The sequence below is a fragment of the Dasypus novemcinctus genome, chromosome 17 (assembly GCF_030445035.2).
Source record: "Dasypus novemcinctus isolate mDasNov1 chromosome 17, mDasNov1.1.hap2, whole genome shotgun sequence".
NCBI classification, from domain to species: Eukaryota; Metazoa; Chordata; class Mammalia; order Cingulata; family Dasypodidae; genus Dasypus; species Dasypus novemcinctus.
The window spans coordinates 93,258,370-93,270,615 of record NC_080689.1 but is presented as its reverse complement, the minus strand read 5'-3'; the positions used below and the strand labels follow the sequence as shown (position 1 = coordinate 93,270,615).

At 41.4% G+C, this 12,246-nt stretch overlaps 1 long non-coding RNA gene across 2 annotated transcripts in view; it reads left to right on the top strand.

Annotated features, from left to right (window-relative positions):
• The first annotated feature begins 7,916 nt into the window (after positions 1 to 7,916).
• The window catches only part of LOC131273892 (uncharacterized), a 77,184-nt gene continuing 72,854 nt past the window's right edge, over positions 7,917 to 12,246 (top strand). The window contains exons 1-2 of one of the 2 annotated variants that reach the window (XR_009181054.2): positions 7,917 to 7,965; positions 8,768 to 8,854. This is a non-coding gene — a long non-coding RNA (uncharacterized lncRNA). Of the gene's footprint in view, positions 7,966 to 8,301; positions 8,349 to 8,767; positions 8,855 to 12,246 lie in introns of those variants that run through there. The other variant, XR_009181055.2, reaches the window with a different exon arrangement.

The following is a 12,246-nucleotide window of genomic DNA, read 5'->3' as shown; positions in this document are numbered from 1 at the left end:
CTGGTTTCCCCCATGACAGCCCAAGGACAGTCTTCCCTGGTGACATCAGGACAGCTTCCCTGAAGACCCCAACACAGCCTCCTCTGGCTCTCCTTTCAGAGCTAAGCTCCTTAGAAACAGTCCCATGCAGTCCCTCTCCAGACCTATTCATCTCTATTTCAGCCCTCTGTGTGTTTGAACTTGCTGAACCCTAGCCAACCACTCCAGTGGAACAACTCTCCTATGGGTATTCTGATTACTTTCAAATTCTCACATGCAAAGGCCACTGGCTTTATCATTCTTGAACATTCCTTCCTGAATTTTCAGCAGTTTTACAGATTTGATTATGTTCTTTCCCTTCTGCTATCTTGGCTTCACCATATTTCCCTGGTGGGGCTCCCTGCTAACTTTCTTTCATACATCTCAGTGTCCTCTTTCTCTGTTAACCGTGAACATGTTGATGTTCCACAAGGTTCAATCTTCCCACTTTCCTTCTCATTCACCATAGTCTATTTCAGTGACCACATCCAAACCTATTGTTTCAGTCAGGATGCCAAGGACTCGTAACTTTTCATATCTAGCCCAGATCTCTCTCCTGGCCCCACATGTGAATTTCTCACTTTTCTTTCATAGATCCCTCAAACTAAGGCTGCTACCCCATAGTTCTACACCCTTTTCTTTTTCAGTATGAATTGCACCACCCCCCTGCCTGGTTCTCTAAGCCAGAAATTGGAAAATTTCCTTTATATTTCCCACTCTATCATTCTTAATTACAATTAGTCTGAAGATGTGTCAATACTACTCCCTAAATATATCTTCTCAATTCCACACCACCTCCCTATTTCTCATTGTAGACTTAGTCCAGTATTACATCACTGATAGTCTGGACTGTTGTCACAAGCCTCCAAATATTTTCTCCACTTCTGGTCCAGCCTCTCTCAAATTTGTATTCTATACAGCAGCTAGGACATGTATAAAATTCAAAATATTCATTATCTAAAATCATTCAATTATTTATATAGTTTGCATAATAAAATTCAAATTCATCCAGCATTTTAGAAGAGAAATCTCCAAAGTGACCATGATCCACCTCTATGACTCATCTGCAAACCACCCAATGGAATTATCTTACACTAAAGTCAGCATATGGTAAACAGTGTTCTAAAGAGCACTTCTTCCAGATATTAATTAAATTCTGGTCTAATGAGTTTGTGACCATGGGGAAGTGGACTTAAACACAGTGATGGGCAGAGAGTTAAACTACAATGTAAATTATAATACACTCATAGTGGCAGTGCTCCAAAATGTGTTCACCAATTGTAATAAATATGCCACACTAATGGAGGATGTTGTTAATGTGGGAAAATGTGGGAAAGGTTGGGAGTGGGGCATATGGGAATCCCCTATATATTTTTTGTAACATTTATGTAGTATCTTTTAAAATTTTTTAAAAAGTATATTAAAAAAATAAACACAGCAATGGGCATTGGGGATATTCAAATAAGGAACAGAGAAGATAAAATTTGAGTACTGAATTCCTGTTTTTCACTGAATAGACACTACCATTTCAAGGCATTCAGTTTGGGAAATGTTACTGAAGGCATTTGGGAAAACCTACAGTTCCAACAATATACTATCCTCTCTTCTTCATCTCTGCCTGGTGAGCCATCCATTCATTCAGTCATCCATTTGCTCATACATCCCAAAACAATCATTGGAAATCAACTATATATGCTGTACATTCAGGGGGAGAACATGCTCTCGGTGAGCCAAACTTTGTAAACATATGGTTAAAACAGACAGGATAAATGCTCTGAATTTGGGACATAGTGCAAGGACCTGAGTTTGAGAGATCAATAGAGAGTAAGCTTTCCCCCTCCTCCTTGACAAGGGGTATCCCTCAGATAGGTGTGAATTTTTTTTTACTTTAGGTATTAAATTGAGTCTTAGGTGTTAAATGAGCATATATTTACAAGTGTCATATCTTTCCCTTATGTTGATCCTTTTACTGTTATGAAATCTCCCTCTTTGTTTGTAGAGGTATAGGTAAGATATATGTACATGAAATGAAAGTTAAATTGGTATCAAATAAAATATGATTTCATATATTTAGGATGTTAAATTTTAACCCCAAGGAAGAAACAGGAAAAAGAAATGAAAATATATCCACATAGGAAAAGGAAGGCAATCAATGTGGTACAATTCAAAACATCAAATGTATATAATAGTAAGAAAAAAAGGGCTGTGTTTAAAATGAATTGTTACCTTAGGAAAAACTTTCTGGATAAAGTTAATAAATTCATAATAATAATTTGAAAGAATGTGGGAGAGTAAATTAGGCTGAAGTGACAGAAGTGATCATGAAATTATTCTAGATAGATATTTTTTATTATGTACATGTACATAATCAAGAAAATATATTTTAATAAAATGCAGAATTCTGATCCTCCATCCCAAACCACAGATAAAAATATCTGGGTATAAGGTACATAAAATAGTATTTTAAGTATGTTCCCTACAAAGCTTTCATGTACAATAATGATTGATCCTTTCTGTTGGGAGACTGTAATGAATTCATTGAAAGGTTCAGAATTATATAAGTCATATATATTCGCTTCTTCAAGTTTCCACTGATTACTAAAATATTACATACCTGGACCAGAGCTTAAACTCCTGCCAAAATGTCTTTATCAAGTGATATTTTATAATTATACTTTTGATTTTTATTTACCAAGAAAGGGTTCTTATTTGCTAAGAAAAAAAACTTTATTATTATTCTTTTTTATTCATTGTCTTTAACAACACTTGTCTGTTAGTTAATTCCACTGTAAAAGCTACTACTTTCAGCATTTTTGCTGGAAACTTTTTCTTAAGAATGGTATGTTTTCTTCTTTGTGAAAAACAAATAAGTAATTGATTTTTGGCCTGAGAAATTATTTAACAAAAAATGATAAAAGCAGGGCTACCCTGATGGAATGGGATGAGTGTCAGAACTGTGTACTCTCAGTTTCCTCCATGACTGTTGCACTAATTTCCTACCTGCTGTAACAGATTCCATATAATGGGTTGGCTTATGAACAGGGATTTACAGACTCAAGGTTTCAGAGCCTAGAAGGCTCGCTTCCTCCCAGAGTCAGTACTTAGAACTCACCAGCCATGTTGGTGCACCTTGGCTTATCTGTCATGTGCTGATGCATATGGCTGTGTCTTCTCCTTTCTCTTCTGGGTTCCACTGACTTCCAGCTTTGGCTGCTCTCAGAGCTTCCTTTCCATGTCCAATTTCCTTTGCTTATAAGGATTTCAGCCACACTGAATGAAGGCCCATATATTCAACAGTCCTATTTACAAAAGCGTTCACACCCACAGAACAGGGGTTGGAACCTGAACATATCTTTTCTGGGGGACATTATGCAATCCCCAACACCAGTTATACCCTCTGACAACTCACCTTTGCCATGGGACCCAGAAAGTAATTTAAAAATCATTAAGTGAAAAATCACTCTGGAAATCAGTATTTCAAATGTCCACAATTCTCACTTTGCATGGAACACGAAGAAATTCAGTCAAATTTAATACAATATTGTATTAACTCTCTTTGTGAGCATGTTTACTTTTTCCTTCTTTATGGCTTTAATTTCCTTAGTGCTTTAGTTTCAAGAGAATTTAACAATTATTTCTATAAATATGCATTTGTGTTCCTATACTAAAAAACCATTATGGAAAGATGGGATACAAACAGTCTGAATGCATATTCATTAATATTATTTTTATTGAAATCATGTGAACTCAAATGGCTTTGACTACTTTACAGTGTTTCTTCTGGGAAGATGGCAGACTAGCAAGACAGAGGACTCTCTTCTCTTCCAGAAAAATAGCTAGAAGACAGGCAAAAATGGCCTGGAAAGAAACTTCTAGGGTTCGGGACCCCAGTGGAAGGCTGGACACCACCCAGCAGAGAGAGGGGCAATGGAAAAGAACCATGATGATAAAATTGTGAGTTCATGCTGTGGCTGCCAGTATCCACTCCCACCACACAGACACTTGGAATTCTCAGGCTTCAGGGCCACTGGCTACAAAGGGGGACCCACCTCCCAGAAGTGAGGAGAGAGCAACACAGCCTAAAGCTGGCTGCTTCTGACCCACAAACTTTGGTCTGCTGTGCCCTTGAGCTCCTGCACACTGGGTGGGGCCCTGCTATTGTTTGCCTGGGAGCCAGCAGGAGACTAAAGAGATGCAGGACTAAGGAGATCTGATCCTTTCAATTGCCCTATTGACCAGGACTGACAGTTTGAACTAGGAGACTCTTAGCCTCCAGGCAGGATCCTCTATCACAGTGATCTGGTCTGGTGGATGCAAACACACTCTAACCAGGCTTTGAATTGAGAAGGCTGACAAAGAGCGCCATATGCTGGACCAAGGAAAAGCATATAAGGAACACAAATAAGCAGAAAAGGCATTTTCTGGTCTTTACAGTCTCGCTCCCCAAGGGCCTAGGAAGCAGGTCAGCAACACAATACTCTGCTCAGGGCCCAGATCTGAGCAACTAACAGGGACAATCCTAAAGACCCAGAATAAGTTGAACCAAGAATCAAGGACACCAGTTAACACACAGCCTCCTGCCACTAAATCCCTATGAAAGGAAAGTGAGCATCTGAGTAAACTCACCATTCAAATCAGATGCCTAGACATCAGGAAAAAGTTACAAGTCATTCTGAGAAAAGAGAAGAAATGACCCAAGAAAAGAAATCTATCAAAGTCCCCAGAAGAGACATAGGATTTCAGACAACTAACAAGGAGATGCACACAAACTTCCAAAATCAAATTAATGAATTGAAAGATGATATGGATAAAAAGATAAAAGATATCAAGAAGAACAACAAGTGAGCACAAAGAATTTGGAAGCCTGAATAGAAAAGTAACAGAACTCGTGGGAATAAAAGACACAATAGTGGGATAAAAAACAAATTAGAGGGCAGCAGTTGTAGCTCACATGGTTGAGGACCTACTTTTCATGTACAAGGTCCCAGGTTTGATCACTGGCACCTTCTAAAAACAACAAATGAAAAAATGAACTCTCACTGCACAGCAGCTGTAGCTCAGTGGTTGGGCATCTGCTTACAATGCATAAGGTCCTGAGCTCAATTGCCATTACCTCCTAAAGAGGAAACAAACAAAACAACAACAACAAAACATTAGAGGCATACAACAGCAAGTTTGAAATGACAGAAGAAACAATAAGTGATGCAGAAGACAGAACAGCAGAAACGGAAAAGAGAAAAGAACAGAAAGAGAAAAGAATGTGAAAAATTGAGCAAGGGCTCAGGGAGTTGAGTGATAACAGAAAACACAACCACATGCGTGTCACGTCAGTTCCAGAAGGGGAAGAGAAGGGAAAAGGGGCAGAAAGAGTATCTGAGGTAAAAAGAGCTGAAAATTTCCCAACCCTCATGAAAGTAATGACCTTGCATGTCCAGAAAGCACAGTGTACCCCAATCAGAATAAATGTGAATAGACCTACTCCAATAGGTCTATTCAGATTCATAGTAGGTCTAACAGGACTACTCCAATTGCCAAATGTCAAAGATTAAAGAGAAAATTCTGACAGCAGCAATGGAGAAGCAAACTATCACATACAATGGATGCCCAGAAAGATTTTTTTGTGGATTTCTCATCAGAACTTGGAGAAGAGAAGACAATGGCATGATGTAATTAGGATAATCAAGAGAGCAAAAATACAGACAGAAATAAGACATGACATATGAAAACCAAAGAATAAAATGATAGAAGTAAATAATGCATTTACTGTAATATCATTGAATGTGAATGGATTAAACTCCCCAAATCAAAAGATATAGGCTGGGAAGTAGACATGGCTCATCTGCTAGAGAATCCATCTACAACATGGAGGGTCCAGGGTTCAATCCCCAGGGTCTCCTGACCTGTGCGGTAAGCTCTCCCATGTGCACTGTTGCTGCACTCAAGGAGTGCCCTGCCATGCAGGGGTGCCTCTGCATAGTCGTGCCTTATGTGTAAGGAGTGTGCCCCACAAGGAGAGCCGCCACCCCATGTGAAAAAAAAGTACAGCTTACCCAGGAGTGGCACTGCACATGGAGAGCTGACACAGCAAGATGATGCAACAACAAAAAAAAAGGGGACAGTTTCCCTGTATTGCCAGATAATGCAAGCAGACACAGAAGAACACACAGCAAATGGACACAGAGAGCAGACAATGGAGGGGGAAGGGGATAGGAATAAATAAAATAAATCTTAAAAAAAGATACAGGCTGACAGAATGGATGGAAAAACATGAGCCATCCATGTGCTGCCTACAAGAGACTCACCTTAGATCCAGGGATAAAAACTGCCTGAAAGTGAAATATTTGAAAAAGATACTCCATGCTAACAGTAACCAAAAAAGATCATGTCCTCTACACAAGTAAAAGAAAAAACTTGCAAACTCTGATGAATGATTCTGCAGTTCTTTGGTATTTGAGAGTTCTATGACAATGGAAATGAGACCACTGCCTCTTGTGGTTTAGAAAAGCCTGAGAGAAGAGAGAGAAGAGGCAGGAAGAGGGGGAGTAGGAGGGGGCAGGAACTGGAGGGAGGAGGGGAGAAATGGGACATAAAGAATGGCAGGGAAGGTTCATGTGGTCAGAGAGGACCCTGCAAAGGCACTAATAGAAGAGGGGAAGCTTAAGTGAGCTAGGAGAAAAACCCTCTGACCAGGTTCTGTACTAGAGCAGAAAAGAAAAATGCTTTAATTGGTTCTAGTAATGAAGACTAGCAAGAGACTTGCTCAATTGCAAAATTCCTTTTTCTTCCTAATTCATCTTGAGTATGTCTGTGTTGATAATACTTGTTTAACTTAATACCCTCGTTTTTAGCCATTTTTAGAACTAGAGAAACCTATTCCTTGAACAAGAACCAGTCAGGATTTTTGTGGCCCCTTTGCAATGTAGGCACACCTTGTCCTTTTGGAAGGCATGGAACTCTACCATCAGCGGGTGACAATTCAGAACTGTGCAGGTGAGAGATATAGTAGAAAGAAAGTGTTCCTTTCAAGCACTATAAGAGCATTATAATTACGAGAGTTTCTTTTTCCTCCACTTCACATTATCTGTTTATTTTTTGTTAGGTGAAAGCGACATAACATAAAATTAACAATTTTAACAGTACATTCTGTGGCATTTAGTACATTCACTATGTCGTGCATCAAATTTATCTAATTTCAGAACATTTTTATACACTCTGAAGGAACGCTCATAGACCCAAAAGGAGTTACTCCACCTTCCCCACTCCCCTCAACCCCTGGCAGCCATTAATCCTCGTTCTGTCTCTCTTGATTTGCATAGTATAGTGGGGGGTGGGGGGGTGGGAACCTATTTTTTAATGTAACTTTTTTTTGTGCTCAAGGTAGCTTAAAAAAAGGCAATTAAATAAAAAAAGTTTTTAAGTTTCCATTTATATGATGGTTTTTTGACATTACAGGAATAATCTGTTTGGAGTGATTACACAAGTCCTAAAAGATGAATTACTGATAGTTTGTCCCAAGTATTGCTCCAAAATATTCCAAGTGTTGATTCACTTATAACCATAGCATTTCATAGGTCTTAATTTCCTTTGAAGATTTTCCACTTTAAAATCCTGTGTATCTTGGGAAACTACAATAATTCTGTCCATTTTAACTATTTTTATAATCTTGGGTTCTAGAATCATGACCTGTTAGTTGAAAAGGGGCCAGTAACCATCTGTTTACAATGAGACTCCCCGCTCCCCCCGACCCAGCGCACCTCCTGCTGCCCTTTATTGCGCTGCACCCTGAGCTTCAGTCTTCTGTGACGTAGAAGAATATTTATCTCACAACAGGGGGGGCTGGCAGCTCCTCCCGGGAGGCGTCCCCATTCCTGGCCAGGAGGATCTGCGTGGCTGCCAGGTGCTGGCCAGATCTCGGGGGTGGGGAGACCCTCCTCCTGGAGGACACAGGTAGGGGCCCAGAAGTCTAGTGGGACCGGAGCGCAGGAACCCTAAGTGCGCGGGCCTGCCTTGGGCCGGGGTGGGGCTCCTGGCAAGGGCGTGGCGGGCACTCAGCCCCGCCGCTGGCCTCACAGGCGCTTTCCCCGCCGCTAAGCCCCGCCCCTGGCCAGTCAGCCCCGCCCCCTGAGTTTCCGCCCCCTGAGGCCCCGCCCAGCACGCGGCGCGGCGGCTGCACCTTTCGGACCCTCGGGTGTTCGGTCCCGACAGTGTCCTGGTGCTTGGGCCGGGCCGGGCCAAGGCTCCGCGCGGGGCAGCGAGCGCCGGCCCCGAACACTCAGGCAGAGCGCACTGGCCCCTTCTCAGACGCCCGCCTGCGCTGGGCTCGGAGCCCGGTACTTGTGCGGACCCCACCTGGCGGCGGCCGGGTGGGCCGGGGCGGGGGGCTGCGGGGGCCGCCGGCAGCGCGGAAAAGCGGGCGAGTGGCCGTCCCGCGCTGCACTGCGGGAGCACCCAGCTGCGCGGCTGCCGAAGCTCCCGCTCGCTGGACGGTTGTGCGCGGCGCCCCTGCGGGTCCTGCCCTCTCTGCACGGTTTGGGGCCAGGGTTTTGGGGGCTGCCTTCGCGGGGGCCCGTGGGCGGCGGGGGGCTCGGGGCCTGCTTCAGTCTTTGGCATTTTTCCAGACACGGATAACTTGTTTATCTGTGAAAGTTAGTTGAATGAAATTACCTAGTTAGAGCTGCAGAGCTATTTACGATGTACCACCTTCTTTTATCCAAGCTCCAGTTGATAGGCATTTGTATTTTTTTCCCAGTTTTGGTGGCCATGAACTTGCTGTGGGAGTCATGGTACAGCAATTTGTCTCGGATAGATATCTCGGAGTGGAACTAGCAACAATGATGTAAGTTTATATTTTTAAGAAACTGACAAAATGTTTCCCAAAGTGGTAGCACCTTTTGGCATTCTCACTAGAAATGTATGAGGGCTCCAGGTTTTCCACATCTTAAACAGTTGGTATTATCTTTCTTGATTTTAGCCATTTTAATTTGTATTTCCCTAGTGATGAAAAGAATTGAATGTTTCTTCTCTGGTGAAAGTGTTATTTACACAGTTTCCCATTTTTAAGTGCTGTTTGTCATTTTTTTTTAACAAATCATTTTTATCGATACGTATCAACAAAGCATAGAGTTCACCGCACAATCAGTGATATTCGGCAGCATCACATTAGTTGTGCATTCATCACCTCCATCATTACTAGAGCATTTTCTTAATTAGAATAATAATTTAAAAAGTAAATCCATCACTTCGTCATCTCTGCTTCCCCTACTGTTCACAGCTCCCCTTTTTGGCTATTCTTGCACAGATACTTTTATTTCCCCTCTATAAATTGATTTACATTTACATTTTATGTAAATGGAATCATACAATATATTATACAATATATTTAGTTCATAGTGATCCTGTATTTATTGTATTTGTCCTTTTGCGTCTGGTTTGCTTCACTCAATATAATGTCTTCCAGGTTCATTGATTTTGTCAAATGTTTCAAGACTTCTTTTTATTTTAAGATTTATTTTTTATTTATTACTCTTCCCTTACCCACCCCACCCCCAGTTGTCTGCTCTCTGTGTCCATTTGCTGTGTCTTCTTCTTGTGTGTCCACTGGCACTCTTGTCAGTGACACCCGGAATCTGTGCCTCATTTTGTTGCATCATCTTGTTCTGTCAGCTCTCCGTGTGTGTGGCACCACTCCTGGGCAGGCTGCACTTTCTTTCACGCTGGGCAGCTCTCCATACGGGGTGCACTCCTTGCATGTGGGGCTCCCTTATGCAGGGGACACCCCTGCATGCCACAGCACTCCTTGGGAAAATCAGCACTGTGCATGGGCCAGCTCATCACATGGATCAGGAGGCCCTGGGTTTGAACCTTGGACCTCCCATGTGGTAGGCAGATGCCCTATCAGTCTGGCCAAATCTGCTTGCCCATTTCTTTTTAAGTACTGCATAATATTCCATTGTGGGAATATACCACTGTTTGTTTATCCATTTGTCAGTTGATGGACACCTGGGTTCTTTCCAGCTTTTGACATTGTGACTAGTACTGCTATGAACACGGATGTGCAGATGTGTATTTCTATCACTGCTTTCAATTCTGGGTGTCGACCCAATAGTGATAGTGCTGGGTCACTGGCAAATCTATATTCAACTTCTTTTTTTTTTTTTTAAGATTTATTTATTTATTTATTTCTCCCCCCTTGTCCCCGCCCTGCCCCAGTTGTCTGCTCTCTGTGTCTATTTGCTGTGTCTTCTTCTTTGTCCACTTCTGTTATTGTCAGTGGCATGGGAATCTGTGTTTCTTTTTGTTGCATCATCTTGTGTCAGCTTTCCATGTGTGCAGCACCATTCTTATGCAGGCTGCACTTTCTTTTGCACTGGGCAGCTCTCCTTCCAGGGCACACTCCTTGCATGTGGGGCTCCCCTATGCAGGGGACAGCCCTGCATGTACAGCATTCCTTGTGCTCATCAGCACTGCATGTGGGCCAGCTACATGCAGGTCAAGGAGGCCTGGGGTTTGAACCACAGACCTCCCATGTGGTAGATGGATGCCCTAACCACTGGGCCAAGTCCACTTCCTTATATTCAACTTCTTTAGGAACTGTCCAACAGTCCTCCACAGTGGCTATACCATTCTGCATTCCCACCAATTGTGAGTAAGAGTTCCTATTTCTCTACATCCTCTCCAACATTTGTAGTTCTCTGACTTTTTAATTGTGGCCATTCTGATAGGTGTGAAAGATATCTCTTAGTTATGATTTGCATTTCCCTAGTAATTACTCATATTGAACATTTTTTCACGTTTTTTCTTGCCATTTGTATTTCTTCTTTGGACAAATGTCTATTCATGTCTTTTGCCCATTTTTTAATTGAGTCTTTTTTTATTTCTGAGTTGTAACATCTCTTTATATATCATGGATATTAATCCCTTATTGGATATGTGATTTCCAAGTATTTCCTTCTGCTGAGGCAGCTGTCTTTTCACCCTTTTGACAAAGTCCTGAGGTGTACATGTGTTTAATTTTGAGGAGGTCCCATTTATCTATTTTTTCTTTTGTTTCATGTGCTTTGGGTGTAAGGTCCAAGAAGCCACCATGTAGCACAAGGTCTTTAAGATGTTTCCCTACATTTTCTTCAAGCAGTTTTATGGTCCTTTTATATCTAGGTCTCTGGTCCATTTTGAGTTGATTCTTGTATGGGATGTAAGATAGGGGTTTCATTCCATTCTTTTTGTTATAGATATCCCGGTCTCCCAGCACCATTTATTGAAGGGACTTTTTCCCCATTAACATGGACTTGGTAGGTGTCTGAAAAACTAGTTGACCATGGAGGTGAGGGTTTATTTCTGGACTCTAAATTCTATTTTACTGATTGATGAGTCTCTCTTTATGCCAGTGCCATGCTGTTTTGACCACTGTAGCTTTGTAATATGTTTCAAGGTCTGGCATTGAAATTCCTCCCATGTTGCTCTTCTTTTTTAGAATGCTTTTGGTTACTTGGGTGCATTTTCCCTTCCAAATGAATTTGGTAATTGCCTTTTCTGTTTCTGTCAAGTAGGCTGTTGGACTTTTGATTGGTATTACATTGAGTCTATAAATCAGTTTAGGTTGGATTGACATCTTCATGATATTTAGTCTTAGGGTACATGAATACGGAGTGTCATTCCATTTGTTTAGGTCATTTTAAATTTCTTTTACCACTGTTTTGTAGTTTTCTGCATCTAGGTCCTGTAATTCTTTGACTAAGTTGATGTCTACATATTGAGTCTTTTTGTTGCTATTGTAAATGGAATTTCCCCCTGATTTCTCCTCAGATTGTGCAGTACTCCTGTACAAGAACACTGATTTCTGCATGTGGATCTTGTATTCTGCTGCTTTGCTGAACTCATTTCTTATCTCAAGTAGCTTTGTTGTAGACATTTCAGAATTTTCTAAATATAGGATCATGTCATCATGATCAGTTCAAGTTTTATATCCCCTTTTCATATTTGGATGCCTTTAATTTTTTTCTTCTCTAATTACTCTAGCTAGAACTTGTAGTACAATGTTGTATAGCAATGTGATAGTAGGCATCCTTGTCTTGTTCCTGATCTTAGGTGGAAAGCTTTCAACCTTTCCCCACTGAGTGCAATGTTGGCTGTGGGTTTTTCATATATGCATTTTATCATATTGTGGCATTTTCCTTCTATTAATACCTTTGGAAGTGTTTTTTACCCAGAAAGAATGCTGGATTCTGTCAA